The 10,916-nt window shown below is 34.9% G+C and overlaps 1 pseudogene; it reads right to left on the minus strand.

Moving 5' to 3' along the window:
* Window positions 1–8,015: 8,015 nt before the first annotated feature.
* On the minus strand, window positions 8,016–10,486 carry LOC112770175 (proliferating cell nuclear antigen-like; annotated as a pseudogene).
* Between the last annotated feature and the right edge of the window lie 430 nt (window positions 10,487–10,916).

Here is a 10,916-nt window from a genome sequence, read left to right on the forward strand (position 1 = left end):
ACCGTTAACGATCATAATAGATCGGAATTTCTTAATGTGTTGCTTGGGATCTCCAAGCCCATCATATGGTGTCAAAGTCGTCGGCAGGGTGAACTATCGAGGTAATTGGAAATTCATTATATCGGCCGTAAATGGGCCAGCAGAGTTGTCGCGTCCATCCTCGTCAGCTTCGGGTTGGCCCTCCTCATGATGGTGGCCTCCTTCCTCATTACTCTGAGGTGTTTCAGAGACATGGGTCCGAGCTGACTGACGCTCGTCATTTTCTTGTCGCTCATGGTGATTATTATGATGCTCTATTCGGGCATTAATTAGTTCCGCAATTTGATTCTGCATCCTTTGATTGTCTTCCGCCATCCGTTGATTTGCTTGCTGAAGTTCGGTCACCATCCTCAGAAGCTCGGATGAGGTAGGAGGGGGAACGTCGGCCATGTGCGAATGCTAGGGTGTTCTGGGACCTTTAGTGAGTTATGTCTTTTACTCTTCGGCCCCACGGTGGGCGCCAAATGTTCTTGCCTGATTCTCCCGAGGTATAGCTCGTCCTCTGCTAAGATCGGTTGATTTCCAGAGTGAAGCAAGATATACGTCGGCGATGAGTGAACGGCGGGGAAGGGTACCTGCAAAGGCACTCCAACGCTCAAGTCAGAATTGAGTGAATAATAGATTGTATTTTTAGAAAAGTGACCTACCTCTTTTAGCTTTCTCGTTTGCTTTATATTAACAGAAAAAGGTCGGCCGTTTTCCTTGAGATATAACGTCTAGGAAGAGGATTAATTGTAAATCCAACGTTACTGATTTAAGACCATTCATGGCCGTTATAAAATCGTCGGTTATGATTGGGTCTCAGACGTAACCGAGCTATAAGGCATAACCGAGCTATAACGTGTAACCGATGTTTACTGGTCATATCAGTAACTAAAAATTATATCTTATGAAATTTTTAATATTATAAAAATTTACTATATTATAATTGATCTCAATAAAGAAAAAAAATTATATTTTTATGTAGTAATATGATTTATCTTTATTTATTTAAAAAAAAGTTACACTTGTCTTTGTAAAATATTATATATTAAAAAATATTTATTTATTTGTATACTAATATATTTTATATTTATTGAGGTCCAGGGACGGACATAAGGGGGACGAGTGGCGGCCTCGGCCTCCCAATTTTTTTTAATAGTAATAAGTTATTATGTATAATTTAATTTATTTTAAAAAAATATTTAGTATTTAGTCTAATATAAATAAAAGTTCAATCTAATTTAAATATTAATAATTTTTAATATCTAAAAAATAAGTAACAATATTAAAAAAATCTGAAAAAGATATTAATATTAATATTTTTTAATTAAATAAAAAATTTTAAAAATCTCATAAAGTGAATTCTTTTTCTTTTTGTGGCCGTTTTTTTTATTCGTTTGGTATTTATTCTCTCTGTTTCAACTGCTACAATTAAGAGATATTTTTCAACTATGAATATTGTGAAAAATAACTTAGAAACAAAATAAAAGATGAATTTCTTGCTAATTGTCTTTTAATTATATTGAAAAGAAAATTGTTGAAAATTTTGACACAAATTCTATTATCGGTGAATTTTATGATACGAAGAATCGACCACTTCGTTAGTAAAAAGTATACACATATTTTTTTTACTTTAAAATATATTCTCTATCCATATATTTTTATAATATATCTTATATTATATAATTTTTTTACATAATTTTTAATATTATATGTATTATTGACCCCCACATAATATCATTTCTAGATCCGTCCCTGTTGAGGTCTATTAATACTATTTTTTTTTATAGCAATTTTTTTTATTTTTATTTAATGAATTCAATAGTTTTAGACAAATAAGATTTTTAAAATTTTTAAATATAAATATCGAAAAGATAATGCATGAAACATTAAATTATGTATGTTTTGTTGCAATTATTTTTTAATTTACTTAAAAATAAGTTGAAAAAAAATTACATTTCAAAAATACCTAGTTGAAATGAAAAAATAACTTATTAATGTGTATAATTACTTTTATTATGAGTCAAAGGATATATAGTTAAAACGGAAAAAAGAAAATAAAAACCTTCTTATTGTTACGATATGGATGTCCATATCCATTCTATGTCTACTCAGCAAGCACTCTTGGAAAGTACATGCATTTAAGAATGTGCGGTGCATGCTTTTCAACCTTTGAAAATGTGAACCTTGAACTTGTATAAATAGAGGCTAAACCTCTGTACGTGATACAACACAAGCAAATAACAAAATCACTCCTCTTTTATACTGCAATCAAATACTCTTCTCCTTATATTTTTACTACAATTCTTTCTCTTCTTTTATTTTATAAGTATTTTAAATTCTATTTTCTATTACTCTTTGCATATAATATTAATAGCAATATTAACCATCTTTATTATATTGAGATTGCAACAATAAACAAATGCGATTCTCTCTCTCTTTATTTTTAATACTTCTTTCTATCTTTGTATATATATACACAATACAACATATAATTTTATTATATATATATATAAATTATTATTGAGCTAATTATTTTAATACTAGAGTCTTCTATTTATACAACTTTATTATATATATCTTTTATTTCACAACACGTTATCAGCACGAGACTCTGATCAAATTTTTAGAAGACTCAGGTAACAAATTTTTATTATGTCAAAACTCTTTCATCTTGAATATAATGCTTTTGATATATTTGGAAACAATTATTTACTATGGATACTAGATGCTAAAATCCATATTGATTCAATGGATCTTGAAGATACCATTAAAGCTGAAAATAATACATCCCAGAAGGATAAAGCCAAAGTCATATTTTTCCTTCATCGTCATCTTGAAGTATGATTGAAAAATGAATATTCCACATTAAAAGATCCTGCAGATCTGTGGAAAGACCTTGAAGAAAGGTACAATCATGTGATACTTCCTCAAACCCGATATGTTAGAGAAAATTTTCTCGACCTTCCATGTCTCAAATGTGCTCCTGCAGCAGCAGTATCGAGAAAAAGAAATTAAAAATATTCTGAGTTAATTTCTTGCCTTCTTATTGCTGAACGCAACAATGAGTTAATTTTGAGAAATCATGAAGCGCGCCCAGTTGGTGCCGCCCCATTTCCTGAAACAAATGCGGCAAATCATAACTCCAAAAGAGGTAAATAGCAAGATTTTGGTAGTAAGAAAAATTATGGAAGGAAAAGGAATTATGTTCACAAAGGATCTCACCAGAAGTGGGATGAAGAAAGAAATATTGGGCAAAGTAAATTAATTGAGGATAAATGCTCCCGTTGTGGTGGAAAGGATCATTGGTTACGTACCTGTCGTACCCCAAGGCACCTAGTTGATCTTTACCAGGCATCTTTGAAAAAGAACGACAAAGGAAAGGAAACAAATTTTGTTTCAAATGATGCTGAGAACTCCACCACTCATTATGATGTATCTGATTTCTTTGAGGATCTTGAAGGAAATATTGGCTATTTAATTAATGATGGAATAATTTAATATGTGTTTGTTAAGTATTCATGTGAATAATTTTTACTGTGCATGTACTTTTGCTTATTTTATTATAATTATTATTTGTCTTTGAAGAGAAATGGCAAGGATATATTCCAAAGATATTTGCCTTGCGGATAGTGCAAGTTCGCATACTATTCTTAAAAGTGATATATATATTTTACCAATCTTATGCCAAAAGAAGAGTATGTTAATACTATTATTGGCTCGGGTAATGTGATAGAAGGCTCCGGAAGAGCTATAATTTTGTTTCCTGAAGGAACAGAATTTGTAATAAATAATGCACTATTATCTACCAAGTCTCTGAGGAACTTGTTGAGCTTCAAAGATATTCGCCAAAATGGATATCATATTGAAACAATGAATGAGGGAAATCATGAGTATTTATGTATCACAACTCATGATTCAAATAAGAAAGTTATATTAGAAAAATTACCCTCACTTTCATCTGGGTTGTATTATACCAAGATTAGTGCAATTGAATCACATGCCATTGTAAACCAGAAGTTTACTAGCCCAAATGAATTCATAACTTAGCATGATAGATTGGGTCATCCGGGAACAACCATGATGAGGAGAATTATTGAAAACTCTCATGGACATTCACTAAAGAACCAGAAGATTCTTAAAACTAGTGAATTTTGTTGTGCTGTGTGTTCTCAGGGAAAGTTAATTTTAAGGCCATCACCAGTAAAGATTGGATTTGAGTCCCCTGAATTCCTAGAAAGGATTCAAGGTGATATATGTGGACCTATTCATCCACCATGTGGATCTTTTAGATATTTTATGGTCCTAATAGACGCATCTTCGAGATGGTCACATGCGTGCTTATTATCTTCTCGCAACCTGGCGTTTGCGAGATTATTGGCTCAAATTATTCGATTAAAAGCACAATTTCCAGAAAATCCAATCAAAGCAATTCGTCTTGATAATGCTGGTGAATTTACTTCCCAAGCTTTTGATGCTTATTGTATGGCTAATGGAATAAGTGTTGAACATCCAGTAGCTTATGTTCACACGCAAAATGGGTTAGCAGAATCACTTATTAAGCGCCTCCAATTAATTGCTAGACCCTTACTTATGAGAACAAATCTCCCAACCTCGGTTTGGGGGCATGCTATTTTACATGCCGCAGCACTTATTCGTTTGAGGCCAACGAGTTATCATCAATTCTCTCCTATGCAATTAGCTTTTGGCCAGCAGCCAAATGTTTCCCATTTAAGAATATTTGGGTGTGCAATATATGTTCCCATTGCACCACCTAATCGCACCAAAATGGGACCCCAAAGAAAATTGGGGATATATGTTGGATATGATTCTCCCTCTATAGTGAGGTATCTTGAGATACAAACTGGTGATGCGTTTAAAGCCCGGTTTGCGGATTGTCATTTTGATGAATCAAAATTTCCAACATTAGGGGGAGAGAATAAGCTTCCTGAAAAGGAACTTAATTGGAATGCATCATCGTTGATGCATTTAGATCCTCGATCAGGGCAATGTGAACTAGAAGTTCAAAAGATTATACATTTGCAAAGAATAGCAAATGAATTGCCTGATGCATTTTCCGATACAAAGAGGATAACCAAATCTTACATACCAGCGGAAAATGCCTCAATTCGAATTGACGTCCCAGTAGGACAAGTAGCCACTGAAGCAAATTCACGCCAGAAGCGTGGCAGGACGGAAAATGCCCCAATTCGAATTGATGTCCCAGTAGGGCAAATAGCCACGGAAGCAAATACACGCCAGAAGCGTGGCAGGCCTGTCGGTTCCAAAGACAAAAATCCTCGAAAGAGAAAAGAGGTAAATAATATTCCTGTTGAAAAAGACATAGTAAAGACACCGGCAGTTGTCCAAAATTCTGATATAACGCCAGAAGACGTTCAGGTACCTGAAAATTGTGAAAATGACGAGATCTCGATAAATTATGTCTTTACAGGAGAGAAATGGGACCGAAATAAGACAATTGTCAATGAAATATTTGCATATAATGTGGCATTAGATATCATGCATGAAAGTAAGGATCTTGAGCCAAGATCAGTTGAAGAATGTCGACAAAGAAATGATTGGCCAAAATGGAAAGAAGCCATGAAAGCTGAATTAGATTCACTTGCAAAACGTGAAGTCTTTGGACCTGTAGTCCGTACACCTGAAGATGTAAAACCTGTTGGATATAAGTGGGTATTTGTGAGAAAACGAAATGAGAAAAATGAAGTTGTGCGCTACAAAGCTCGACTTGTGGCACAAGATTTTTCACAAAGGCCCGGTATAGATTATGAAGAAACGTATTCCCCTGTAGTGGATGCGATAACATTGCGCTATTTGGTCAGTTTATCTGCATATCATAAATTGCATATGCATTTAATGGATATGGTAACAGCCTATTTGTACGGCTCATTAGATCGGGATATCTATATGAAAGTCCCAGAAGGATTAAAAATATCCAAACCATCCAATGAATATTCGCAAGGGTTATACTCAGTCAAATTGCAAAGATCTTTATATGGTCTAAAGCAATCTGGACGAATGTGGTATAATCGTCTTACTGAGTATCTGGCCAAAAACGGATTCAAGAATGATGATATCTGTCCGTGTGTTTTTATAAAGAAATCTGCATCTGGATTCGTTATAATTGCTGTGTATGTTGATGATTTAAATATCATTGGGACTCCTGAAGAGATTCCAACAATTATAAAAATTCTAAAAGAAGAGTTTGAGATGAAAGATCTTGGAAGAACTAAATTTTGTCTCGGCCTGCAGATTGAGCATATAAAAAGTGGGATCTTTATTCATCAAACAACATACACAGAAAAGATCTTGAAAAGATTTTATATGGATAAGTCACATCCATTAAGTACCCCAATGATCGTAAGATCTTTGGATGTGAAAAAGGATCAATTCCGTCCTAAAGAAGAAAATGAAGATATCCTTGGTCCTGAAGTACCATATCTTAGTGCCATTGGAGCGCTAATGTATCTTGCTAATAATACGTGACCCGATATATCATTTGCTGTGAATTTACTAGCAAGATATAGTTCCTCTCCAACCAGAAGACATTGAAGTGGAATCAAACAAATCTTTTGATATCTTCATGGGACGGTTGATATGGGATTGTTTTATCCCTATGGATCCAAGTCACAACTAGTTGGCTATGCAGATGCCGGATACCTGTCTGATCCACATAAAGGGAGGTCTCAAACAGGATACCTATTCACATATGGTGGTACAGCTATATCATGGAGGTCCACGAAACAGACGATAGCAGCAACCTCCTCTAATCATGCTGAAATACTGGCGATTCATGAAGCTAGTCGCGAATGTTTTTGGCTGAGGAGTCTGATTCAATATATTCTGTCATCATGTGGACTAATTGATCATAAGATAGCTCCTACTGTCCTGTTTGAAGATAATACAGCATGCATTGCTCAACTTAAGGGGGGTTACATCAAAGGTGATAGAACAAAACATATTTCTCCCAAATTCTTCTTCACTCATGACCTTCAAAATCAAGGGACAATTGATGTCCAACAGATCCGTTCAAGTGACAATCTGGCAGATTTATTTACAAAGTCACTCCCAAAATCCTCCTTTGAAAGATTGGTACATGAGGTTGGGATGCGCCGATTTCGAGACATTAAATGATGTCGGCAAGAGGGGGAGACTGTACTCTTTTTTCCTTGGTCAGGTTTTTTCCCATTGGGTTTTTCTTGACAAGATTTTTAATGAGGCAGTCCCCATTACAAAGGATATTGTACTCTTTTTCCTTCACTAAGGTTTTTCCCACAGGGTTTTCCTTTAGTAAGGTTTTAACGAGGCAATAATCCTAAATGGACATCCAAGGGGGAGTGTTACGATATGGATGTCCATATCCATTCTATGTCTACTCAGCAAGCACTCTTGGAAAGTACATGCATTTAAGAATGTGCGGTGCATGCTTTCCAACCTTTGAAAATGTGAACCTTGAACTTGTATAAATAGAGGCTAAACCTCTGTACGTGATACAACACAAGCAAATAACAAAATCACTCCTCTTTTATGCTGCAATCAAATACTCTTCTCCTTATATTTTTACTACAATTCTTTCTCTTCTTTTATTTTATAAGTATTTTAAATTCTATTTTCTATTACTCTTTGCATATAATATTAATAGCAATATTAACCATCTTTATTATATTGAGATTGCAACAATAAACAAATGCGATTCTCTCTCTCTTTATTTTTAATACTTCTTTCTATCTTTGTATATATATACACAATACAACATATAATTTTATTATATATATATAAATTATTATTGAGCTAATTATTTTAATACTAGAGTCTTCTATTTATACAACTTTATTATATATATATCTTTTATTTCACAACACTTATTATGTAGATGTCACCATTATTAACACATGAATAATGTTCTTTTTTTTCCCTTCGAAATAGAAATATGAAGTATCAACAATATTCTAATAGCAGCTATTTCAAACAAATTTTTCCTCCAGTCCCAACACAAATTGACCCTTGCCATACAATCTTATAAGTAAGCCCAAAGAGCCCAACAAGCAGCTGGATAGAGACGACCCAAAAAAATCCCGTTACACAAAAAGAAAAGCCGCCTAAGCTAAACCTCTACCAAGCCTTGCAGATGTAACAGTGCTATCAACCTGCTTCCTGACACCACACATCCACAACACGTGTTGATGAACTATACATCTCTGTATATCTACAATCTGTAGACTAGAGTGACCCTATCTTAATTCAATTATACATAAATATACACAAACAAATCATCCAAATCCAATGATCCAATTATTCAAACAGCATCAGATACACAGTTTCACAGAATCACATTATCACAATAATTAATCAATTATTCAAATTCTTATTTCTAAATTGATAAAATCAATTCTCACTGGAGAGTGGAGAGGCGAGAACGAGAGAGAGAGAGACGCAGAGGCAGAGCGGCAGAGACGACGGAGTGGCAAGAGGCGAGTGGCGAGACTGCGAGAGGCGATGACCGAGCAACGAGCCAAGCAGCCAGCGACGAGTCAGCGAAGCAAGCGAGCAGGGCAGGTCAGGTCAGGAGACACCGGGACAGCAAGCCAGCGACAAGCCAACGGCGTCGACGATTCTGCGACAGTGACGCGGATTGCGGACAGATCAGGAGGTGCCGAGGTGGGTGGCGAGCTGTGCAGTTAGCCAGTTACTCGAGGCCGCGAGGGGGAGAACTGGAGAAGAAGGGTTACGCGAGGGGGAGAAAGATAGCAGAGACAAAAACTTAGACAGGAGAGAAGGAGAAGGTTACGGCTTAGGGATTTCAATTTTGGGAGTGGGGTCAAAATTATTTTGGGAGTGGGGGCAACTAAATTTTTTACTGAGAAGTACTCAGTAATTTTTCAAATTCTACAACTGGAAGCTATGAATCCATCCGTCCAGCAATCTTGTATTCAACCACAACTGGAAGCTCATTTGAAAGACTGATGGTAACTTGGTTAGACAATGGTGCTGCCTTTGTGAAAGAGTTCATGTACCGCAATGCAAATGTCAAGGACACAGGCTCATTCATCTCTACAGTAGTGGCTTCTTCAGGCTGCAATATCAATCAGTATGTATTTCAAATTATACGAGAACTAAATTGTACAAACAATAAAGTTATGATTAAAAAAGAACAAATAAATCTCTGTTACCTTGTTCACAGAAGAGTTATGCCTGCAGACAATGTTTGCAGTTCCAATATCATCTTTTGTGGAAAACTTTACACCTTCCTTAGTAACGGAAATGACAACTACAATATTTATCGCTCACTGAACAAATTGTTTCAGCTAAACTATTAACTTCCAAAAGAGAACCATAAAACCCCCGAAAATTCATAGCAAAGCAAATTACCAGTGTCACCAATACTGCAAATCCTAGCAAACTCGGTAGACGGCATTCTAACAATGGCATGGTACTCTGCCTCAGGAATTCCAAGGTGCTCACTGTCGATATCCATCAACTTCATCTCAAAATCAGAAATTTTATCTTGTGCTTCAGGACATAAACAGAAAAAAAAAAAAAGAATAGTCAGATTACAAATATTTTCAATATCCAAAACTTCATAATTCAGATCTTGAATCAAAATGTAATATTAACAGCTGCACTACCAGAAACAGATTCCAATACATGAAAGAAACACAGCTGAACACTATCTTGCTTGAAATTAAACACTAAAGCTTAATTCCTGCATATAAATTTTTACAATCCTAGAAATCCAATCACCAAACACTAAATTTTGTAGCAATTCATTAACAACTGAACTCATATCAACTACAGAATCAAGATCATGCCTCTCATCCCCTTGCAGAATACTAAACTTTCAAACACACAAAAAACAATGTAATAGGTCTTCCCTTTCCAGTACAGTTTTCTAGCAAGAAAGAATCCTAAGCGTCAATAAAAAGTTTAACGAATTAAAATAATACCATATCAAAATTAGCAACTAAAGATCAAACAGAAACAGGAAAATGAACCATGCAGATATAAAACCCTAGAAATAATCGGACAAAATTAAAATGAAAATTGAAATCAAGATTTCTTGGGAAAATGAATAGTACTTGGGCACTCGAATATGAAAGTGACGGTGTCGCTGCCGTCATCGCCCTTGACAGTGATGATGTCATTATTTCCGGCGCACCGTAGCATCTTGGCCATGTTGAGATTCATCCCCATCGAGATGTTGGGTCGCACCGTAGTGCTCGAACCCTTCGGACCGCAGTAGGACCGCCACGAGAGCAACGTGGCTCGAGTCCATGGCCTGGAGTGAGAACCCAGCCGCAGAGCAATCGAAGTTCGCATCGTTCACGAGCTCCCTGATTGCTTCTAGAACCTTCTTCAGCAAAGAGCCTTGCACCAAACGGAGTTCCAGCCAGCATCTTGAAAATGGGGGTGTTGCAGGTTTTCTTGCTTTCTTGCCTTTTAAGATTTTTTATTATGTCTGAACAGAATCAGTAATCTTTTAGCTGAATTGTTACTTTAGAATTATGCAAACATGATACACAATCAAAGATGCAATTCAAAATTCAAAGTGTTATAGAGACATATCACTGAATAATTAGAACAGTCCAATCAAATCAAATGCAAGTAATTCTTTAATTTTAGACCGAACAAATCAAAATCAATAAAAAATTATTATCCAAATTATCAACAATATCAACCTCAAAAATTAAAATAACATATTTAAAGTTTACTAACTAAAATTAATTTTAATTTAAAAATCTTAATTTTAAACTAAGTTAAATTTAAAAATTTAGGTTCAATTAAATTTAAACTAAATTCTAACAATAAAATTAAAATTAAAAAAAAAATTAAGTATTAAATTATAAATACATACCTTCTACTTAAGTAAACTTAAC

Source organism: Arachis hypogaea, chromosome 18, assembly GCF_003086295.3.
Source record: "Arachis hypogaea cultivar Tifrunner chromosome 18, arahy.Tifrunner.gnm2.J5K5, whole genome shotgun sequence".
In the NCBI taxonomy this organism is placed as follows: domain Eukaryota; kingdom Viridiplantae; phylum Streptophyta; class Magnoliopsida; order Fabales; family Fabaceae; genus Arachis; species Arachis hypogaea.